Genomic DNA, 24,877 nt, shown 5'->3' with positions numbered 1-24,877 from the left:
GAAGTGAGGCTCCTATAATGTAGGGCTCAGCTTCCTCCAATCACTTTCCACTATATAGGCCTTTCTTTCCTTGACTGAGTTGCACTGTGCTCTCAGGGTCAACCTCTGGCTACCTAAAGCTGGAGGCTGGGTCCCTTTTGTTGGCTTACTGGAGGGACAGGTCAGGTCTGGGGCCTTTGGGGCCCAGGTTTGGCTGTGCCCAACAGAATCCATCTGGGGGAGGTTTCTAACTAAGTGTAAGGGAGATCCCTCAGGAGTTTTTAAAATGTTCACCTTACTAGGGCTGTTGGCGTTGGTGCCCCTAATCTGCTGATGGGGTGGTTCTTGTGGACAGGGGGCCCTTTAGGGTCTACCACTGGCCTCCCTGACCTCTACAGCCCTGGGCTGACTGAGGCAGGGTAGAGAGGGGCAGGTTACCTGCTCCAGACTGGGTCCCACCTTGGAAGGGTCCACTGACATCAGAGGCTCTGCCAGGCTAGGCCTGACTACCTCTGGGGCAGTTCCTTCACAAGGGGTAGGGTCAGTTCCCTGAGGAGGCTGACTCTCACCTAATGTCTGGTGGGAGGGAGACTTTTCTTCCTCCCCAATGCTCTCTGTTTGAGTGGAGTGATCCATAGTTTCAGGCCTCACAACACTAAAATCTGTTTTAGTTTGGGCTGTGACCATCACAGCCCTACCAACCTTTTCAGGAAGGAACTCTGTTTGGGTGTGGGCTGTGAATCACAGCCCTGCCAACCTTTTCAGGGAAGTCTGCCTGAGCTTGGGCTGCGACCATCACAGCCCTTCCAACCTCTTTAGGAAGGAATTCTGCTTGGGCTGGGGCTGTGGCCATCACAGTCCCACTAACCTTTTCGGGAAGGCCTACCATTTTGGAATGGGTTTCTTGTTCTACCTCAGCCCAGGCTGAGATCTCTAGATCAAATTCTTGGGGGCACTCCCACCACCTGGGGGATTACTACTAATAGTAACAGGAGGTCTGGGAGTATTACTTGGGGGTATGGTCTCCTTATTGTTGGCCTTTGGGCAACTGCTGTCAGTCTTCCAGTGGCCAGGCTTTTTACAGTCATGGCAATAAGGTTTCTTCTGGTTAGAGGGAGGGTTTTGGGACCCACCCTCATCATTGGAGTTTTGGGGCCCTTGGGAAGTCTTGTCTTTAGATGTATCCCCATCTTTCTCTTGAGGCTAGGTAGAATCTTTCTTCTGGTCATTACCCTGATTTCTAGGCCTAATCCTGGTTCTGACCCATTTGTCTGCCCTCTTACCCAATTCTTGGGGAGAGGTCAGATCCGAGTCCACCAGATGCTGGTGTAGAAGCTGGTTTTGACAATTACTAAGGATCTGCTCCCTCATAATCAAATGATAAAATCTTGTATAGTCATGTACTTTGCTGCCCAATAACCAGCCCTTCAGAGCCTTAGTAGCACAATCTACAAAATCAGTCCAGTCCTGAGTCTGTGTCTTCTGGGTATCCCTGAACATTAACCTGTACTGTTCAGTGGTTAAGCCAAACCCATCAATCAGAGCACTCTTCAGGACAGTGTAATTGTTAGCATCATCATCACTAACAGTGAGGAGCTTATCTCTACCTTTTTCTGAAAAGGAGAGCCACAAGATTGCTGCCCACTGACTTTGGGGTACCTGCTGTACTTTGCAGGCCCTCTCCAAAGCATTATCCACTTGTGGATGTCATCCCCATCTTTATATGGGGGCACAATCTTACTCAGGTGTCTATTGTCATTAAGGGTGGGCGTCGTTCGCGAAGTAGCGCTACGCGAAGCTATGCGAAGTGCATTTCGCACTACGCGAACTTCACGTAGCACTGCGCGAGCTGCGTAGTAGCATGTTCGCACTGTGCAAGATGCGTTTTCAATGATTGCATCCGGCACTGTGCAATCATTGAAAACAGCATCTTGCACAGTGCGAGCTGTAGTTTTCTGCTGCTCGAGTAGATTATTACTCGAGCTGCAGCTTTCTCAACGCGAACTGGTAGTTTCTCATTGAGAACGGTCGCGAGCATGCGCAACCACTCACAATCAGAAACCTTACCTCCCCGCGTTGAGAATCTCGCCGTGATGTAACTTTGCTTGCTCGCGGTCGCGAACATGACGTTCAGGACCGCGAACAAGCAAAAAATTAGCGCTGCACTACGCTACGCTGCACTACGCGTGTTCGCACTGTGCTACGTGCAGCTCGCGTAGTGCGAAGTTGCGCAAACTTCGCAAACTCCGCGAGCGTAGCGTAGTGCTTCGCCCAGGGTTAATTGTCATAGGACCTGTCTTTATCCTTAGGGATATTGCTGCCACCAGTGGGCTCTAGCCCACCTAACTTATTTTCTCTCTCAAAAGCAAGTTTCTCCTTGGCTAGGGCAAGTTCTTCTCTCTCAATTCTGAGATGGACTTCCCTCATCCTAGCCTGGTGTACTCTCCTCTGAGGAGATGCCATTCCCCTCTGAGAACCCCTAGAAGCATTGGAGTGATGAAAATCTCCTGGGCGAGATCTCCCTCTCCTGTACCTCAGGTCAAGCCCACTTGGAGGCCTGAATGGGGCTGTCCCATTCTCAACCCCAAATTGGCTTAAGTTAGCCTGACTAAGTCTCCTGACCTGGACCTGGCTACCATCTTCTTCATCAGACTCATCCCCAACCTCATTCTCATCATCTTCCTCATCTACAACAGGGGGGTCAGTGGCATCTTCTGAAGAGGGTAGGCCCTCAGCTGCATTCCCTGTAGGGTCTGCACCAGAGGCCTTTAGAGCTTCAGACTCATCTAAGAGCTCTAGGAGGTGCTGAAGTGTAGGGTTAGACCCTTGTTTCAGCTTTCTTGTTCTACACAAGTGTCACAGTTCCTTAAAACTGAGGATATAAAATCTGGAGGGTACCTTGGGAGGGTTACTCTCCACAGGTTGGAGTCCACTGGACTCTCCTGTGCCAGACATTCTCTAGTGAGGTGGGTGTGATGCAACTACCTACACTAAGTGTTTACCTACTAAACCTCTCTAGGAGTTGTAGTCAGGGTGTGCTAGGCCCTTTGCTCTACAACAACTACGTTCAGTAGAACTTAAGTATTCTAAGTCTTGTTTTATATGTACCTATAGGTACCTGTATGATCTTTCAAATGATATTGAAAAGATTACAATTGGTAAAACAACAGCAAGCTCAAATCCCAACCGCTGCACACCAATGTGAGAAGTTGGCCTGGTATATGATGTTCACTATTCTAGTGAGCACCTTGCACCAGTCCAAACAACCCTTATTGTGATGGTTGTAAAGTCAACCTTATAGACCAGCTATCCTAGGGGTATCATGGACAAAGCAGTCTTAGGCTACACTCAAGAGGGCATGTGAAGCCAGCTGTTTTACCATATGCAATCCCTTTAATACCAAATGAAAGGACACCACACAGGATATATATTCAAAATATATATGTATTTATTTCTAAAGAAACCCCTGAACTCTTTATGAGCACAGAAGCACAAGCGCAAAACAAGGAACTTAATATAACATACAAAAGTTGCACAAATATGGATTGGATGGGGTGGCCCTTCAAACCATATATTAAAAAAGTGGTATAAGTACCACGTCATGAACAATGGTAAGGCCTAGGGCCTTGGGAATCGCTGGGGCTACACTGGACTAACAATGGTTAGGGAGCAGGAGGCCCACGGGATGCGTGTGCCGTGTCTAAAGGCACACGCCTTCACACATAGAAGTTAATGGGTGCGTAAAAGTTAAAAGTTAAAGGTTTTGGAGTCTTCCGACTGGACTAGAACTTAACCACTTGAAACTAGGACAGGCAGAGATGCACAGCGGGGAGCCAGACTTTCCTAAAGAGCAGAGAGCCAGCAAAGAATGTTAACTGGGTACAGATTAAAGGAACAACACAGGAGCTAAAAGAATTGGTTCATGAGTTTTGTGAAAGTGTGTATCTAGAATTTCCACAACACTGTGCAATAGAATGTCCTGGAGCCAGTGGCATAAGATTCTTTGTGACTCAGTTGGTTATTGGTTTAATGTTCTCTGATCAGATTATTGTGCAGGTACAGTAAATACTGGTTTGTTTTCAAGAAAAGGTGATCAATGGTAATCTAAAAGATGAAGGGTAGTATAGCGCTGGACAAGTAATGAAGTAGAAAGAGTTTAAAAAAAAAAATATATATATATATATATATATATATATATATATATATATATATATATATATATATATATATATATATATATATATATATATATATAATGGTACAGAGAGGCTTTGCTCAGAAAAATTATTTGCAGGTAGTGAACCGAGAGTTACAATGTTTTGTTTCACAATCGGAAATAAAGGTGCAATATCAAAGTTGTTGGACTTTTAGAAGGAGAAAATAGAATACGTTTTAGAGAAAGTTGCTGCAACAATAGGTTCATTAGAGAAAGGTAAAGAACAGATTACTGTGGTACACCAGATGACGTTGAATATCAGATTCCTCAGGGGCCCAGCAGGAGACAGCCACAGCATTGTTTCCAGAAAAGTCAACTTGCAAATATATCTTTGATTTTATTGCTTTAAAAATTCAGTTGTTCTTTTATTTCTGCTGTTTCTTTTCCTGCAGTGACGTTCAGGGTGATCTGGTTGTTGCTGTCAGAGGAAAGATGAGAGAGTGAAGGTGTTAATTAGATTTTAGTGGACAGGATTTGTGTCTTTAAAGAAGAATTTGATTGCTTATTTGCAGATTCGTTTTTATTGTGTTTTGCAATACCGATTTGGTTGTAGATATTGGGAAGTAATTATTCTATATTATTTCTTTCTGTTATGTATTTAACGTAGTACAGTGCTTTGCGTGTATTGGTCGGTGTTTCAGACACATTAGTTGTAGCACATGTTTTGCGCTCTCTTGCTCTGATTATTGGTCCTTCTTTATTGTGAATTTTTCATTTTAGTTAATGCCTAGTTGTGGTGAGCATGTGATGGGTTCTCATCCTATTATCTCTGCTCTCAGGCAAGTGAATGTCTGATGATGGGCCTTAATGTAAGTAGAGAGCAGTGTTTGTTTTCCCCCCGAGTTTTGCGAATGTGACACCCACTTTGTGGGCAACAGACGATGTAGAGCTGGGATTCCTACAAATTTCACTAGCCTTGTTGTGTAGGATTCTGGATTTGGTTGAGCAAGGTGTTGGTGAGTAGAAGGCTGGTACATTGTAATAGTCCCACTATTTTGATTGTTTTTACAAAGTGTGACTAACCTCTGTGCAGTTCAAATGAAAAATAAAAATGTGGCCCTCCAGCTGTCTCTTGCTCTGGCTATTATTATGCTTCTTCTGCTGCTAAACATTTGTCTGTTGTTGATCTAAAGCACATTCTTGGCAGTATTGCTTATAGAATATATATGATAGGTCCTTCCCTGGATCCACATTGGCTGGTAAGAGACATAGGCTCTGCTGCGCCTTTTAGGACCACACAGAAGAACCGGGCATCTAAAAAAGTAAAAAAATACAAGGTAGTTACTTGCTCATCGATTTAGACAGCAAAGGTGTAGGGACACCACAGTTGAATAGTGTTAGACATGGCATCCGTGGCGCGGTTCTACATGACGTTTTGCCTCTACCTCCTATGTGTTGATGCTGTGCTGGTTTTTGTTCTTGCTAGCTCAGATGCTTTGGGTGCTTTGCTATTGCAGTGTCTGTGTGCAGTTTGTACATAGGAAACACCAATGGTAGGCCCAGGGTACACCCCTGGGCAGGGTGCAGTATATGTGCAGCAGGGATGTGTGCTGGTGTGTGTGGCGTGTCTTGGTGGTGAAATGCTGTCATTTTCCTTTTTCACTTTTGAAGGGCTGTCCTGCTGATAGGACAGAATGGGGAATTTTTGTAACATTTTACGAGTATATCCTTCATAGGGATAAGATAGAAAATAGGAGTGAGCTCAGAATTTGATAATACATCTTTTAGTAAGGATGTTTTTTGAAGTTTGTGTTTGAACACAGCACTTTTGGGAAGGAGATATTTCTTGTCCAACTTTTCTGTGCGTTTTTGTCCTTTGTGGATTGATTGTCTTGTTTCAGTGTGACAGAGGGAGAGGATGTGCATTTGGTGTGGTGTCCTTTTATGGTATCTTCCCTGTGTTACTGTGCGTATTGGTACAAATACTTTATACATTGCCTTTGGGATCAGTCTGTCTGCTTATGCCAAGCTACAAAAGGGGTAAGTATTGTCAACAGGAGGTCACCTGCTTAGGTCACCTACTGTCGAAGGGGGGTAGGAGATTAGCTCCTTGGCGAACTGAAGTTGAATCCACCCTTCGACACATTAAATCTGCCACCTCACAGAAACTCTCAATTTGTCACTATCTCGTGCCCTGGTCCCCACGCACTGGAAGGAGGCCATCATTAGACCTATCCTCAAAAAACCTTCAGCCGATCCTGAACTCCTTGTAAACTATCGTCCCATTTCTCTCCTTCCTTTGTTTGGTAAAGTTTTAGAATCCCTGATTAATAAGCAGCTTGTCTCTTTTTTAGAGGAGAATAAACTTTTGGACCCTCCCCAATCCGGCTTCAGGGCTCATCATAGCACCGAGACCGCTCTTCTTCAAATCTTAGACAATGTCAGAATGACGCTGGATAAAGGACAATCTGCCATACTGGTCCTGCTCGATCTGTCCGCTGCCTTCTACACCATTTCTCACCAAATTCTCCTTGCGAGGTTGGTGGAGATTGGTGTTGAGGGCCTGGCACGACTCTGGATAAGAAGCTACCTGTCTAACAGGCGTTTGAAAGTGCAGGTCGGAAGGTATTCCTCTGGCTACCAGGACAACGACAAAGGGGTTCCCCAGGGCTCAATACTAAGCCCAACGCTTTTTAATTTATATGTATCTCCCCTGGCGAAAGTTATTAAATCTCATGGCTTTGACACAGTATCATACGAGGATGATACTCAGCTGTTGATTACTATTGGACCCGACCCCACTGAAACTAAATCAAGATTTCAAAACTGCATGCTTGAGATAGACAATTGGATGACCAACAACTTTTTAAAATTGAATGCCAGCAAAACAGAAATTCTCCTCTTTGGAGCAGCAGACAAATTCTGGACCAAGGACTGGTGGCCCACCACCCTTGGACCCTGTCCACTCCCCAGGTCCACGGTCAGGAACCTTGGGGTGACAATCGATAACAGACTGTCCATGTCAGAACATATCAGTAAAACATCGCAGACTTGCTTTGGCTTGATGCGCAATCTGAGGAAAATCTTCAAGTGGCTTCCTCTCTCTTCAAGCATGCCCCTAGTCCAAGGCCTCATAATAAGTCGTATTGACTACGGGAATGCCCTCCTCACCTCAATTAATGAAAATCTTTTGTCTAAGCTGCAGGTGCTGCAGAACACCGCAGCCAGAATGGCATTAGACCTTCCCCCTCGTACCCCATCTGCTCCCTCTCTCAAAACCCTGCATTGGCTCCCCATCAAGAAACGGATCCAATTTAAAGTGTGCTGCCTAGTCCATAAGACAATTCATGGACAAGGACCAGCTTACCTAGAATGTAAACTTAAACCCTACCTACCTACGAGAGCTCTCAGGTCAGCTGACATGCAGCTCCTAAAGGTCCCTAAAGTACGTACGGTCAGAAACGGTGACAGGTCTTTTAGTAAATCAGCTCCTCACCTTTGCAATTCTTTGCCCCTATCAATTAGGGTCCAATCCAATTACCTCAGATTCCAAAAAAAATAAAAAAATCTGAAGATCTGGCTGTTCTAGCCTCTGTCCCACTTCTCTGCCCTTTATTTCTGTCTGGCTTTATTTTGTCTGGTGTTGGCGTCATTGCAAGCGCTCTGAAACCTGCGGGTGATTTATGCGCTATACAAAAGCAATTTACATTACATTACATTACAACTAACACAGTAAATGAGTGGGGGTAGGAGATTAGCTCCTTGGCAAACTAACACAGTAAATGAGGTGCATGAGGTGCATGAAATATTCTTTTTGGGCAACTAACAAACTGCGTTTTTCTTTGGCTTCCGTGCATGGTACATATCTTGTTGTATGCTGTTTTGTGCTGTAAGTACACAAGTCGGTTTGTCATGCACGCTTTCTGTCTTTGATGTTATCACAAGAGCCCTCCTGAGCGGTCTAGGAATGGTCATGATGGTGGCAGTCTCCATAAACAATCGGTTCAACTAACTTTAGCGACTAATTTCTCAGATAAGGTACTCCATGCTGTGAACATGCCCTTGAATACATAGAGACACAGCACCTCACCAGTGCTAGTCTAACTGTCTATAAAAAAGTACTGGTCGGAAAAATTGTCATGTATTAGAAGTGTGATGCAAACAAAGTGGTCCTAGATACTAGAGCAAATAAACCAAGATTAAATAATATCTCAACTAGATTCAAAAAAGATATCACAACATTGTTTTTAATCACAACGTGTACAAAGATATTCAATAAAACACTGTTCATAAAATACATCAATATTTGATCATAAATGGTGCCCCTAACAAGATGGAGAGGGAAGGGTGGTGATTGGAAGGTGAGGGAACTATACAAATAACAAAACAGTGGTCAGTTTGACCTCAATGAAAAGTTGCTAATAATTAATTAACACAGGCTAATGATCACAATTCATAAATTCATCTAACAAACTCATGCCTATCAAAACAGAATCGCAAATGATAAATGCGGAAGAAGGCTGAGGATGGAAAAAGTGTCGACATTTCGACCCAAATTGATGCAGGCATGCGGTGAAACCTTGCTTGAGGGTCTTCATCAGGACAAGGATCCAGGAGGGGCAATAAATCTGAGGAAGGGAATTCTGGAGCTATTACGGGGGTCAGGTATGGGTACTTCAGGTTCGTGGAGGTCAATGTCTACAAATACGAAACGGCCGCATAAATCGGTCCAGTTTCTGAAAAGTTAATTCCAAGGCTTTCGCGGGGGTCTGTATAATTGGATTATACAGACCCCTGTGAAAGCCTTGGAATTACCTTGCCACTTAATTAAAATTCTGCGTTCTACCCACTAATAGGTCCAGGATACCCTGCAGTCATACAAAGAAAGAGGGGCCCCGGACGTGATGCACAACCTGGCTGATTGTTATGGAACATCCATGAATATGATTAAGGCTGAGCTGCAGAGCAAAGAAGTGCTAGACAAGGCACTACCACTGAAAAATAAAAAAAAGTGGGGCTGTCCAGGAGACCCAGCCTGTTGGTCCACCTGTGCTTGAGTCCTAGCTCATTGAGCCCAGCTTGTGGGCTCGCATGTGTTTGGGTCCCTGCTCCCTTGTCCTCTTGAGTCTGACCCCATTTTTCCTTGACCCCCCTTTGCCCGTAATATTGAGGCACAATTTGCACCTGACTGAAGGACAGTGCACCGGAGCTAAAGTTGTATTAGTAGGGAAGGACTTCATGGATGAAGAATAGGGTGCAGGTACCCTGTCTAAGGTACCAGGGATAGAGTAGGGGGGAAGAGTTTCAGTGTAGCTCAGCTAGGTCTCAGTAGAATGGGAGGGGTGTAGGGGCTTGTGGGAAGTTGGCCTGATATGTAGTGTTTCCAATTCTGGAACCACTTGGTATCAGTCCAAACAAACCCCAAAGATGTCTGGTTGTAAGTCAACCTTGTTAGACAAGCTATCCTAGTGGTAGCATGGACTAAGCAGCCTTAAAGGCTTAACTTAAGAGGTCGTGTTAAGCGAGCTGTTTTACCACATACAATCCTGTAATCAAATGAAAGGACACCACACAAGTATATATTATAAAAATATATGTGTTTATTTCTAAAATAATCCCCAGTACTCTTTATGAGGAAAGGGGCACAAGCGTTAAATCAAAAGCACAGTATAACATACAAAGTTGCACAATTTTGGATGAGGGCCGGTGGCCACTCAAACCATATACTAAAAAAATGGTATAAGAGATACCAATCGAACTGTGGTTAGGCCTAGGGCCTAGAGAATCGCTGGGAGCAGTCAGGACTAGCAATGCTGAAGTCGGGAGTAGCCCACGGAATTCGGGTGCAGCACGGAAAGTGCGGCTTGCACCAATGCAATGTCAATGGTGCGTAAAAGATACACAAAGTGAGTTTAAAGATCAAAAGCACAGTATAACATACAAAGTTGCACAATTTTGGATGAGGGCCGGTGGCCACTCAAACCATATACTAAAAAAATGGTATAAGAGATACCAATCGAACTGTGGTTAGGCCTAGGGCCTAGAGAATCGCTGGGAGCAGTCAGGACTAGCAATGCTGAAGTCGGGAGTAGCCCACGGAATTCGGGTGCAGCACGGAAAGTGCGGCTTGCACCAATGCAATGTCAATGGTGCGTAAAAGTTACACAAAGTGAGTTTAAAGATACTTCCGCTGAACCTAGAGGAACAAAACTTAAGACACAGACCCTAGAGGTGTGTACCAGTGTAGGAACACCGGCGTTGCAATGTTACCTCACCCACAGGAAGTGGGTGCACAGGGTCGAAGTGGCGTCGGGTTTTGACACGCAGGTTCTTGGCGCTTGGAGCTGAAGATGCTGCAGGCGATGTGAAGCAGAAGTGTCTGGTGGATCCAAGGGTGGATCTGAAGTGGTGAAGACCTGAAAGCAGAGGGGACAATGTTCAAAGTCACTGACCAGTGACCACCGTGGAACCAGATTGGAACCAGGCAAAGTTGGGTGCAAACAGGTGATCAGGGGTTGCTTCTCTCTGCAGCTGCGTGGACACGAAGAAGTCAAGGACGTCCAGGAGTCGTTTACGAGCTGTCCCTTGAAGGCTCTAGCGGATGGCGGTGTCGGCAACTCGATTGAAGCAAACAAGCCTTGGCTAATGCAAGCCACGGGGAAAGTAAAAAAGGCTTATTACTCAGACCAGCAAGGTCAGAGCGGGTACTCCTTTCTACAGGAGCGAGGGCAGGTCTCGAGCAACCAGACCCATAGTGTAAATTGTAGGTTTCGTCGCCACGATGGCCGCTGACCACGTGACAAGCGGCCGGGATGGCGAGTCAAGTTGCACAAAACAAAAAGGCCCCACGCAGATCGTGGAGATGCTGAAGGGCTGATCTTTGATGCATATGCTGCTCGGTTGTAGGGCTTCCTAAACCCCAAAGCACAGAGTCGAGGGTGCCTCGGGTGCTGGGCAGTCAGCGTCTCGGGGGTCTTTCAAGATGTCCGCTCCCACGTCTCTCGGTGCCTCCACGGGTCCCTTCTTTGCAGGGACTGTGGATCGAGCTGGGAAAAGTCTAGGAAGCTGGGTCTTGTCAGGCTGTGCACTCGGGCTCCGGCGGGAGGTGGCGGCAAAGCAGATGTCGAGGTGCTGGGTGGTGCCTGTGTTCACAGGGTGACCCCTCCTAGGCCACAAGGGAGATGCTCGTCAGTCTTCTATTCATCAGAAAGTCGAAGTCCAGTCGTCTTCTTAGTTTAAAGTTGATTTCAGGATGATCTGAGTTGCATTGGCACTGCTCCCACTCTTATTCGAATCTGGTGGGCTGGACATCCTGCTAGGTCCCCTCCTATGGGTGGGACCCAGGAAGGGGGTGGTTACACCCCTTTCCTTTGATCCAGGCCGCACTGGGACTGGGGCTGGAAGGCCCCAGAACCGGTTTGGCCGGATTATGCAAGGGACAGCCTTGTGCTCCCCAGGCAGTGTCTGGTTTCTTTGAAACCTCCCTGCTACAATCCACTATCTCCTGTCTGGGGTGGTTTAACACCGCCCTTCGACAGGAAACCCTTTGTCCAGGCCACCATTTGCTGAGTTTCGGTCAGCAGCAGGAGGCCAGACCCGTGTCTGTGGCAGAGGCATCCATTTTGTGGATCTGAGGCTCATTTTAAATCAACCGCGTTTCAGTAAAGTAACATGTCTTATCCCTCTAGAAGGGTGGAATGCTACCCCCGTTGCCAGAACTGGCGAGGGGGTAGTATTCCAATTCGTATGACACCTTACACGACATGTTTTGATAAAGCCAAACCAAAGTTGCTATATAACCGCGAGGATTATAAGGCGCTTAAGAGTATATGGTATGGCATTATCCCGGATCAGCTTAGGGAGTTGTTCCCGACAGCTGCAGACAGGCTCAGCTCATGCCAGAGCTCCATCTCACATAAAACCACGCACTCTGCCCCCAGGATTGATGAGGCCTTCCATAGGAGTGGCTTACAGGCTTATATATGTGTCCAGATATAGGTTTAGATATAGGTATACTATATCTAAGCAAGGGGTGATTACACCCACTTGCCCCAGCTGAGTGATCAGCCAGTTGTGTCAATTTAATAACCAGCCAGGGGTGGCAAAAGCTATGCTTCAGCCCTTGGTAGGCCTTGGTGGCACCTATGCCCTGAGCACCTATAGTGCATGGTACAGGGGCTGACAAGGAGTCCATTTCCAATTGTGGTATGTACCTATAGCACATGTATTATAAATTTAGAGAGAGAACAGCAGGCTGGGGGTCTGATTAGCAGGCCCACAGCCTCAGTAAGTCGAAAACCAGTGAAGCAAAAAGCAAAAATTGGGGTGACCATAGGATAGCAGACCCTACTCTCCTACACAACCCCCCCCCCCCCCCCAAACGCAGGGACATTAAACTTAACCTTGACCAGATAAGTCTTCATGTTCTAAGTGGAAGTACCTGGAGAGACCATCTGCATTACCATGGTCAGTCCCTGGGCGGTGCTCCACTGTAAAGTCCATCCCCTGTAGGGAAATGGACCACCTGAGCAGTTTGGGATTTTCACCCTTCATCTGATTTAGCCACAAGAGGGGCTTATGGTCTGTCTGAATTAGGAAGTGAGTACCAAACAAGTATGGCCTCAACTTCTTCAGGGCCCAAACCACAGCAAAGGCCTCCCTCTCAATAGCTGACCAACGTTTCTCCCTGGGGGTCAGCCTTCTGCTAATAAAAGCAATGGGCTGGTCTTGACCATCTTGATTAAGTTGTGAAAGCACAGCTCCCACCCCCAACTCAGAAGCATCTGTCTGTACAATGAACTGTTTGGAGTAGTCAGGACTCTTCAGGATAGGTGCAGAGCACATGGCCTTCTTCAGGTCATCAAATGCCTTTTGACAGCTAACTGTCCACTGAACCTTTTTGGGCATCTTCTTGGATGTCAAATCATTCAATGGTGTCACAATGGACCCATAGTTCTTTACAAATTTTCTGTAATACCCAGTCAGGCCCAAGAAGGCTCTGACTTGTGTCTGGGTAGTTGGAGGAGCCCAGTCCTGTATGGCCTGGATCTTGCTCTCCAATGGTTGAACTTGACCCCCACCTACTAGGTGGCCCAAGTACACAACCTTGCTCTGCCCTATCTGGCACTTAGTAGCCTTGATAGTCAGGCCTGCCTTCTGCAGGGCCTCCAGAACCTTCTTCAGGTGGATCAGGTGATCCTCCCAGGTGGAGCTAAAGACAGCAATATCATCTAGATATGCTGCACAAAAGTCATCCAACCCAGCAAGGACTTGATTCACCAACCTTTGGAAGTTGGCAGGTGCATTCTTCAAACCAAAGGGCATTACCACAAACTGATAATGCCCACTAGGGGTAGAGAATGCTGTTTTGGCTTTTGACTCTTCATCTAGTCTGATTTGCCAATAGCTAGCTGTCAAATCAAATGTGCTCAGAAACTTGGCAGAAGCCAATTTATCAATGAGCTCATCTGCTCTTGGAATGGGATGTGCATCTGTCCTAGGGACAGCATTGAGACCTCTGTAGTCCACACAAAACCTAATTTCTCTCTTTCCATCTTGGGTATGAGGTTTTGGCACAAGGACCACTGGGCTAGCCCATGGGCTCTCTGATGGCTCAATCACTCCAAGCTCCAACATTTTTTGCACCTCAGCCTTTATACAATCCCTGACATGGTCAGGTTGCCTGTAGATCTTATTCTTCACAGGCAGACTGTCACCAGTGTCCACCTCATGGGTGCACCAATTAGTCTGGCTGGGTGTGAGTGAAAACATATGTCTGTGGGCCTGCAACACCTGTCTGCAGTCCACCTGTTGCTGCTCAGTGAGGCTGCCTGCCAAGGCTACTCCATCAACTGAACCATCATCAGGGTTCTGGGAAAGCAGGTCTGGGAGAGGGTCACTCTCTTCCTCCTGTTCCCCATCTGTGGCCATGAGGAGACTCATGTCCTCCCTGTCAACAAATGCTTTCAAACGGTTTACATGGAGCACCCTGTGGGGGCTCCTAGGGGTACCAAAGTCAACCACATAGGTGACTTCTCCCTTTTTCTCAATGATAGGGTAGGGTCCAGTCCATTTGTCCTGGAGAGCTGCTGGGCCCACTGGGTCCAACACCCACACCTTCTGCCCTGGCTGGAACTCAACCAGAACAGCCTTTTGGTCATGCCAAGCTTTCTGTAATTCTTGACTGGCCTCAAGGTTTTTGGATGCTCTCTCCATGTATTCAGCCATCCTGGAGCGGAGACCAAGTACATAGTCCACAATGTCTAGTTTAGGCTTTTTGAGAGGTAACTCCCATCCTTCCTTTACCAAACTCAATGGACCCCTCACAGGGTGGCCAAACAAAAGTTCAAAAGGGCTGTTGCCAACCCCCTTCTGTGGGACCTCTCTGTAAGCAAAGAGCAAGCAGGGTAAAAGGATGTCCCATTTCCGCCTGAGCTTCTCTGGTAAACCTTTTATCAGTCCCTTCAGGGTCTTGTTGAACCTTTCAACAAGCCCATTGCACTGTGGATGGTAGGGTGTGGTAAACTTATAGTTTACTCCACACTCTTTCCACATTGCTTTTAAGTATCCAGACATAAAGTTGGTACCTCTGTCTGAAAGAACCTCCTTTGGAAAGCCAACTCTTGAGAAAACTGCAATGAGGGCTTTTGCCACCACAGGTGCTGTGGTGGTCCTCAGGGGAATTGCCTCTGGGTACCTGGTGGCATGATCCACTACCACCAGTATAAATCTGTGCCCAGATGCTGTTTGAGGATCCATGGGACCCACAATGTCTATTCCAACTCTTTCAAAGGGTACCCCCACCACAGGTAGTGGTATCAGGGGGGCCTTTGTTGTGCCACCTGACTTACCACTGGCTTGGCAAGTGACACAGGAGCGACAAAACTCCTTGACATTTTCTGACATGTGAGGCCAGTGAAAGTGTGGAACAAGCCTGTCCCAAGTCTTATTCTGGCCTAAGTGTCCTGCAAGGGGAATATCATGGGCCAAGGTAAGAAGGAAACCCCTAAACTTCAAAGGTATAACCAACCTCCTGGTTGTGCCAGGCTTGGGGTCTCTAGCCTCTGAATAAAGGAGTCCTTCATCCCAATAAACTCTATGGGTACCTTGAGCATTCCCTGCAGCCTCAGCAGCAGCTTGCTGTCTGAGGGGTTCAAGTGAAGGGCAATCTAATTGGGCCTACCCCAGGTCTGCCCTTGAGGGTCCCCCTGTCCCCAGAAACTCAACCTGGTCAGGTTCAAGCTCCTCTGAGACAGTCTCCTCTTGGACTGCAGAATCAGTTTCCTGTGAAACTTGATCCTCAACCTGGGGCAAGTGGGAAGGCACAGCCTTAACCCTCTTGCTCCTTCTCTTGGGTTGTGGTTGGTCTATTGTTTCAAGATCCACCACTGGTTCAGGAAGGCACTTCTTAGCCTGAGACCTTGTCACTGCAAGGACATGAGCTGAAATCCCTAGCATTTCTGCATGAGTCCTGTACTCCACTTCTGACCAAACTGAGCTTTCAAGATCATTGCCTAACAGACAGTCTACTGGGAGGTCTGCACTCACAACAACTTTCTTTAGGCCATCTACCCCTCCCCAGGAGAAGTTCACAACAGCCACACTATGGGAAGTAGTGGAGTTGCTTGCATTGGTCACTAGGTAACTTTCACCTAGTACAATCTGACCAGGGTCCACAAAGTCTGGTGTCACCATAGTGACACTGGCACAAATGTCCCTGTAGGCCTGAGCCAGTTTCTCATTGATTAAGGGAGTCTACCTATATTTGCCCAGGTTACTGGGGCTTACTGCAGTGGTCAAAGATAAGTCCACATCATATAGGAGAACTGCCTGTGTGGGGATTCTGACTAGGCCAGATTCCACCTCAGTACCCAAGGTTAACCCTACTAACCCCTTAGGTTGTGCACTACCACTGCTGACTGTACTAGGGGTTGCAGTTGCTTTAGGAGCTGCAGTGGTAGGAACTGGATTTTTCTTAGTGCATTCACTGCCCCAGTGTGAAACTGATTTGCAGGTATTACACCAAGGTTTCTTTGGGCCATCATTCTTCTATTTCTTGTTTCCATTTTGGGAACCCCCCTCCTTATTGCTAGTTTGGGGGCCTGAAGACTTCTGGTCCTTTTCTTTATCTTTCTGATTCCCACCCTTCTGGTCTGTTTTCTTCTGGTCACCTTGGTTCTGGTTTTTCTGCTTAATCCTTGTTCTGACCCATTTGTCTGCCTTCTTTCCCAATTCTTGGGGAGAGGTCAGATCAGAGTCAACAAGGTATTGATGCAACAGCTGGTTCTGACAGTTATTAAGGATCTGTTCTCTCATCATAAGATTGTACAATCCTGTATAGTCTGAGACTTTACTTCCCTGCAGCCAACCCTCCAGAGCCTTAGTGGCACAATCAACAAAATCAGTCCAGTCCTGAGTCTGTGCTTTTTGGGTGTCTCTGAACAACAACCTGTATTGCTCAGTGGTTAGGCCAAACCCTTCAATAAGAGCACTCTTCAGGACAGAGTAGTTTTTGGCATCCTCAGGTCTAACAGTGAGGAGCCTATCCCTCCCTTTCTCAGAAAAGGAGTACCATAAAATTGCTGCCCACTGATCCTCAGGGACCTGCTGTACCATGCAGGCCCTCTCAAGAGCAGTCATCCATTTGTGGATGTCATCCTCTTCCTTGTAGGGGGGCACAATTTTTGTCAGGTTTCTATTGTCATAGGCCCTGTCTTTTTCTTTAGGAACTTTGCTGCCACCAGTGGCATCTAAGCCACACAATTTTCTTTCTCTTGCTAAAGCAAGTTTAGCTTGAGCCAAGGCTACCTCTTCCCTCTCTATCTGGAGTTGGACAGCCCTCATTCTGGCCCTATGCTCTTTCCTCTGGGAGGGAGTCATCCCTCTTTGAGATTCTCTTGAGGCACTAGAAAGATGAGAGTCCCCTGATTGAGATCTCACCCTCCTGTTGCCTGGGAGAATTTGGTTATGAGATCTGGAGTGGTGCTGGCCCTCTCCATTCCCATGTAGGTCTAGGTTGGCCTGGTTAAGCCTGGCAACCTGTACCTGGGTCACCCTCTGATCCTGATCTTCAGGCTCATCTACATCTGAGCCTTCCTCTTCCTCTTCCTCCTCCTCTTCTTCTTCATCTGGAAGATTCTCATTCTCAGGGGAGTTTATCCCTTCACCTGAATCTAAGGGAGCCTGACTCACCTTATCTAAGTCATCCTTTTCCAGGATAGCTAGGGAAGGAATGGTAGGGCCTCTGCCCTTTTTTAGCCCCCTGGCTGTGCACAAGGCACTCAGGTCTTTGTGGCTAAGGTTGTCATATCTGGAAGTTGCCTTGGTAGGGTCAACTGCTACAGGAGCAGAGCCTGAGGCTCCACCTGTATCAGACATGACTGCTAGTGAGGTGTAAGTGGTGCACTTACCTACACTAAGTGTTTTCCTACTGTACCTTGCTAGTGAGTTGTAGTCAGGGTGTGCTACTCCCTTTAATCTACAACTACTAAGTTCAGTAGAACTTAATATGCTAAGCTTTTGATTTTATATGTACCTAAGGTACTTGATGTGATCTTTCAATTTGATGTAAAGATTGCAATGGTAAAACAAACAGCAAGCTCAAATCCGCACCGCTGCACACCAATGTGGGAAGTTGGCCTGATATGTAGTGTTTCCAATTCTGGAACCACTTGGTATCAGTCCAAACAAACCCCAAAGATGTCTGGTTGTAAGTCAACCTTGTTAGACAAGCTATCCTAGTGGTAGCATAGACTAAGCAGCCTTAAAGGCTTAACTTAAGAGGTCGTGTTAAGCGAGCTGTTTTACCACATACAATCCTGTAATCAAATGAAAGGACACCACACAAGTATATATTATAAAAATATATGTGTTTATTTCTAAAATAATCCCCAGTACTCTTTATGAGGAAAGGGGCACAAGCGTTAAATCAAAAGCACAGTATAACATACAAAGTTGCACAATTTTGGATGAGGGCCGGTGGCCACTCAAACCATATACTAAAAAAATGGTATAAGAGATACCAATCGAACTGTGGTTAGGCCTAGGGCCTAGAGAATCGCTGGGAGCAGTCAGGACTAGCAATGCTGAAGTCGGGAGTAGCCCACGGAATTCGGGTGCAGCACGGAAAGTGCGGCTTGCACCAATGCAATGTCAATGGTGCGTAAAAGTTACACAAAGTGAGTTTAAAGATACTTCCGCTGAACCTAGAGGAACAAAACTTAAGACACAGACCCTAGAGGTGTGTACCAGTGTAGGAACACCGGCGTTGCAATGTTACCTCACCCACAGGAAGTGGGTGCACAGGGTCGAAGTGGCGTCGGGTTTTGACACGCAGGTTCTTGGCGCTTGGAGCTGAAGATGCTGCAGGCGATGTGAAGCAGAAGTGTCCGGTGGATCCAAGGGTGGATCTGAAGTGGTGAAGACCTGAAAGCAGAGGGGACAATGTTCAAAGTCACTGACCAGTGACCACCGTGGAACCAGATTGGAACCAGGCAAAGTTGGGTGCAAACAGGTGATCAGGGGTTGCTTCTCTCTGCAGCTGCGTGGACACGAAGAGGTCAAGGACGTCCAGGAGTCGTTTACGAGCTGTCCCTTGAAGGCTCTAGCGGATGGCGGTGTTGGCAACTCGATTGAAGCAAACAAGCCTTGGCTAATGCAAGCCACGGGGAAAGTAAAAAAGGCTTATTACTCAGACCAGCAAGGTCAGAGCGGGTACTCCTTTCTACAGGAGCGAGGGCAGGTCTGGAGCAACCAGACCCATAGTGTAAATTGTAGGTTTCGTCGCCACGATGGCCGCTGACCACGTGACAAGCGGCCGGGATGGCGAGTCAAGTTGCACAAAACAAAAAGGCCCCACGCAGATCGTGGAGATGCTGAAGGGCTGATCTTTGATGCATATGCTGCTTGGTTGTAGGGCTTCCTAAACTCCAAAGCACAGAGTCGAGGGTGTCTCGGGTGCTGGGCAGTCAGCGTCTCGGGGGTCTTTCACGATGTCTGCTCCCACATCTCTCGGTGCCTCCACGGGTCTCTTCTTTGCAGGGACTGTGGATCAAGCTGGGAGAAGTCTAAGAAGCTGGGTCTTGTCAGGCTCTGCACTCGGGCTCCGGCGGGAGGCGGCGGCAAAGCAGACGTCGAGGTGCTGGGTGGTGCCTGTGTTCACAGGGTGGCCCCTCCTAGGCCACAAGGGAGATGCTCTTCAGTCTTCTATTCATCAGAAAGTCGAAGTCCAGTCGTCTTCTTAGTTTAAAGTTGATTTCAGGATGATCTGAGTTGCATTGGCACTGCTCCCACTCTTATTCGAATCTGGTGGGCTGGACATCCTGCTAGGTCCCCTCCTATGGGTGGGACCCAGGAAGGGGGTGGTTACACCCCTTTCCTTTGATCCAGGCCGCGCTGGGACTGGGGCTGGAAGGCCCCAGAACCGGTTTGGCCGGATTATGCAAGGGGCAGCCTTGTGCTCCCCAGGCAGTGTCTGGTTTCTTTGAAACCTCCCTGCTACAATCCACTATCTCCTGTCTGGGGTGGTTTAACACCGCCCTTCGACAGGAAACCCTTTGTCCAGGCCACCATTTGCTGAGTTTCGGTCAGCAGCAGGAGGCCAGACCCGTGTCTGTGGCAGAGGCATCCATTTTGTGGATCTGAGGCTCATTTTAAATCAACCGCGTTTCAGTAAAGTAACATGTCTTATCCCTCTAGAAGGGTGGAATGCTACCCCCGTCGCCAGAACTGGCGAGGGGGTAGTATTCCAATTCGTATGACACCTTACACGACATGTTTTGATAAAGCCAAACCAAAGTTGCTATATAACCGCGAGGATTATAAGGCGCTTAAGAGTATATGGTATGGCATTATCCCGGATCAGCTTAGGGAGTTGTTCCCGACAGCTGCAGACAGGCTCAGCTCATGCCAGAGCTCCATCTCACATAAAACCACGCACTCTGCCCCCAGGATTGATGAGGCCTTCCATAGGAGTGGCTTACAGGCTTATATATGTGTCCAGATATAGGTTTAGATATAGGTATACTATATCTAAGCAAGGGGTGATTACACCCACTTGCCCCAGCTGAGTGATCAGCCAGTTGTGTCAATTTAAGAACCAGCCAGGGGTGGCAAAAGCTATGCTTCAGCCCCTGGTAGGCCTTGGTGGCACCTATGCCCTGAGCACCTATAGTGCATGGTACAGGGGCTGACAAGGAGTCCATTTCTAATTGTGGTATGTACCTATAGCACATGTATTATAAATTTAGAGAGAGAACAGCAGGCTGGGGGTCTGATTAGCAGGCCCACAGCCTCAGTAAGTCGAAAACCAGTGAAGCAAAAAGCAAAAATTGGGGTGACCATAGGATAGCAGACCCTACTCTCCTACAGGGCTCATGTCCTGTCTCAGTGGAGACGGAATGAGTGTAGGACGAGGAGTCCCACGGTGGCCCGAAACCCCGTCTTAGGGCCTGGAGGGTTCCCTAAGGGAGTGCCAGGTCGGAGACCAGGCTGTACTTGCAGGTCATTTGAGGAGGATCACGAGGATCTTCCAATGTCTAGAGGACGTGGAGTGCCTTTAACCAGAGCTCCAGCGGTCCTGGTGTTGGGCATCACCACTCCTAAGTGGAAGGTGCAGAAGTCCTGATTGAGGGTTGAGAGGGGGAAAGAGTCCCCAGTGGAAGAACCATTGGGCCAGGGGCCAGCCAGAAGGGCTGAGCCACCAATGAGTGACCATGGTGACGCCACTTCTGTCCTGGGGATCTCTGCGCCCTGTCAGGTGGACAGAAGATTGCGAGATTAGAGACAGGCAGACTGTCATACAACACATTAGTTATGTGTCACCCTCAAGGGGGGGGCATGCGTGCTCCCCGTGGAGTCTGGTTCGTCTGCCATCTGACCGCCCAGAGTGCTTGATCCATTTGTGGGGCCTCTGGAGGTCATTCCCTGAGGAGGGGAAGGCCAGGTTCAGGTTCAGCCTGACCTGGAGGGAAGGGCATCTGTAATCAGTGTCCTGACCAGTTTGGCTTCCAGGGGTACCGCTCCAAAGTAGGAGGGTGCAGACCTCTGGAAGGGGGTGCAGGGGGGGTGTCCTTGCCTCTGACCCTGGTGTAACCTGAGGGTTTAGACCCTAGGTTGGGAGATTAGGAAACTTCCAGGTCAAGAAGGAATCTCTGCCAAAGTAGATCAGCTGAAGAGACTGAGGAGGCTGCCCTTGCTATGTCTTCTGGGGCTCACCTGCAGTTTGTTGTTTCCACTGAGGAAGAGGAAAGGGGGCTTTGCTGTGTGCTATGTCCCCCCACCTGCTTGAAGCGGGACTGTGCTGTGTGCTTTGTACCTCCGAAGTGAAACAGTCTCCAGATCCCAAGTGGTAGTCTAGTTGATGGAGAGAGGTCCTGCACTGGTGGGAGAGTGGTGTTCTGGAGGGTGCTCCCCTGGGAGGGTGCGGAACCCCAGAAGTAGAGGTAGGGTGAGGCACTCTTGCCCGTAACCTCTGGTCAGCCCGAGGGTGCGGACCCTAGGTCGAAGGATTAGTGGTAGTTTGTAACTACACTGAGAGGGAGAGTGGAGAATGGCTATTGTGTGCCAGGGGTTACTGCCCCCCACTCTGTGGATTGGCAACGACCTGTGACATCTAGATGGCCAAGGGACTGGTCCTAGCTGTGGACGACTATGGAGTACCAGTGGGGTATCCTAGTTGGGCCGGAGAGTTCTTGTTGAGAGGGAACCAAGTGGGTTCAGAGTGGCGTAGAACCGGAGGGTGTCCCTGCTGTTGCGGGCCCGCGTCTGTGTTCTATCGCCCAAAGCAGGGAAGCCCATCAAGGGAGTGATTGGTCTGCCCTGGGTTTTGGCTGGAAGGGGGTTGTGTTAGACTTGGCCCTTTTGGCAGGTTCACCCTGAAACTTTTTGCGTTCTTCTAGCCTTTTTCTGTAATCTGGTGTTGGTGATTTTAGACCTCTGCGCACTTCAGCACTGTGGCCGAGTGTAAAGTGTGTGCACTCTCTGTGTATGTGTGGTGAGATGGGCCTACCCTCCCATAGGAATGCATGGGGGATATGTGTGTCCCTGGTAGTTCCTGGTATGAGAGGAGTGCAGGGGCGATTTTAGTGTGTGCAAACTCATGAGGATAAATGCTGTGCAATGGCGTGCGTAGATTTATGGTGACTTGTGGAGAAATGCCACTTTTAGAAGTTGGCATTTCTGGGTACTGTATGTCTGTCTGCCTGATGTGAATTGCATGTCTGGCTTGTGATTGACAGGTGCTGGATGATGTGGGTGGCTCCAGGAGCCAGGATGAGTCTGCCCAGTGGTGAATAGGGAGATCTGCATGTAGATGGGAGGGAGGAGTTGCACCTGGGACCTGAATAGGGATGGGCCTTCCCTCCACAATGCAAGCTCCACCACCTGTGGTGCGTCTGATGTCCCTGGCCTGTCTTGTGAAAGGGTGAGAGGAGCTGAACAAAACAAAGTCCTCAGAAGCCCTTCTGAACCAGTTGTATCTGGTTCTCCCATGCCCTACACTATTAGAACAAAGGGAAATGCTGTCTAAAAGAAAGGGCTGTGACCCCATTATGTGGTCTTGCTTTTGGATCCTGTCCTGCCAGGGCGTGCTGCTGTTGGGGCCCAGGTGGGGGCTACCATGAGGACTTGCCTCCCTGGGCCCTGCATTGCCCCTGGATACCTTAAAGACTTTTTCTTTGGGACCCTTCTGCCTTACCTGGGATGACTGAAGGACTTTCCTTTGCTGGGAGCTGTTTGCTCCATTTCTCTTTCCCCCAGGACCTCTTGTGCTCCCTAGCGCCTTGTGAGTGCTTGGCTTTATTCCTAAAAGAACCTAGCTCTCCGTTACCTAGAATTCCCTGCTCTCTGCTCCATCTCATCCCCTGCAGGCCTAGGATGGGTGGAGGAACCCAGTTCACCTGTGGCTGCCTGCTGCTGGCCTGCTCATACCTGCTCATACCTTATGCATGTGATCACTGTGAGCTCTTTTAAGCCCCAGCTCCCTTCAGTTCAGTGTTGGTCATTGGAGCTGTGTACCGGGGAAACTGACCCTTGTTTCCTGAGGTTTTGATATCTGTGTTCCCAGTGTTTCCTGAGCTTTAGTTATTCCTTGTTCCTGGGCTGCTGCTGTTTTCCTTGTTCCTGAATTAGCACTGCCTGCAGTGCTACCTTGACTCAGTTGTGTAGTTACTAGGACCCTCACAGGGCCTGTGCATTTTGGATGACCTAAACTGAAGGCTTGGTATGCAGACAGACTCTGCACAACCCACACAGGATGAGTCAGCCAATAGATGGGCTAGCTCTATGGTGTCACTACCACCCCCCTGTATTCTACATTGGTGTATGTAGTTTCTGGCACCTACTGAACATGACAACCCTGATTCCTCAGGTATTGTGGAAACAATAAGGTATCTTTCACTCAGTCACTCGTGCTTTCTTTTCTCAGAATACACATAGAATGACGATTGGTATGGTATCAATAATTATTTATTAGTCAAGCATCATTCTAGTATGAAACATATTAGCTGTGAAATCAAAAGGCAGGAGCAGACAAATGTGATTGCTAGCAACAATATCATAAAAAGTAGATACATTTTTACCATAGTGCTAATAAGATGAATACAAACAGATTATATAAAACAATAGCATTGGCGTACTACTACGATACGTAGCCTACCTAAATGTACCTAGCCTAGATATGTAGGTGAAGCCTGTGTATGTAAATGTCCGGATGTCCTAATGGAGCTAAGGAACCCCCGTGGAAGTGCTAACCCCTCACCTGATGGTTCTGAATTAGGAACCCTGTCTCTGCCTCGAGGATGGCACCCAACAAGGGATGTCAGATCTCTGCCTGCGAAGGATCAGCCTGCAGAGTCTCAGTTCAGTCTGGAAGGAATTATCCTCTCTGTCTGTAAGGGGGAGTGAGAGTCTTTTATACTAAAGTGGTCACTCTAGGGTTTCTTCTAGAATCAATATGTTTTGAAAACATTCACTAATTCCTTGCTAATCCTTTTTTAAATAACACCCTCCTGCATAGCTGGCTGTTGGCCATGGATAAATAAAGAGAGGTGAACCGTATACAGAATAAATCTGCTGTGCCTGAGGACATGTTTATGTACGTCAGGTAAAGGGATTAAGGTAGGGTGCTGAGAGCCTGGAATGGAGTGGAGATGGAATGGAACCTGCAGCCCCCCCCCCACCCCTAGCGCCTTGAGACCCTCACGGGTGAGTAGTCGCGCTTTAACAAACTCCTGATTGATTGATTGAGAGCCGGTGGTCAAAAAACAGAAGTAAGCTACTGGGTTAAAGGTCACCTGTGTAGAACCATTATGTTGTGTGGATCGGACAAAACATATGTAATTTGGTATGTACATGATGGGACTATACTAAAGGACATGACAACTCCTGAGCCTTGCCATTCCTTGTTTCAGAGCTGAAGAAGTTTCCCTAGTTCCTGCTCTAGCACTGCCTACAGTACTACATTGCCTCCTGAATCTTAGTATTCCTTGTTCCTGAGCTGCAGCAATTTCCCTTGTTCCTGAACTAGCACTGCCTGCAGTGCCACCTTGACTCCTTAGCTTTTGCTCAATTCTGGTTCCTGCTCCAACACTGCCTTATTTGCTACTTTGTTTTCTGTATTCCTGAACCAGAACTATTATAGTACACCCTTGTAGCCTCCACTTCTGTATATATTTTTCCAGTCCCTGCTTTTCTTCCCATTTCCTTAGTAACAGTTCATAGTTTACTGTCTTTCTATTCCTGCTG

Source organism: Lissotriton vulgaris, chromosome 1_1 (assembly GCF_964263255.1).
Source record: "Lissotriton vulgaris chromosome 1_1, aLisVul1.2, whole genome shotgun sequence".
In the NCBI taxonomy this organism is placed as follows: domain Eukaryota; kingdom Metazoa; phylum Chordata; class Amphibia; order Caudata; family Salamandridae; genus Lissotriton; species Lissotriton vulgaris.
This window is presented reverse-complemented; position numbering follows the sequence as displayed.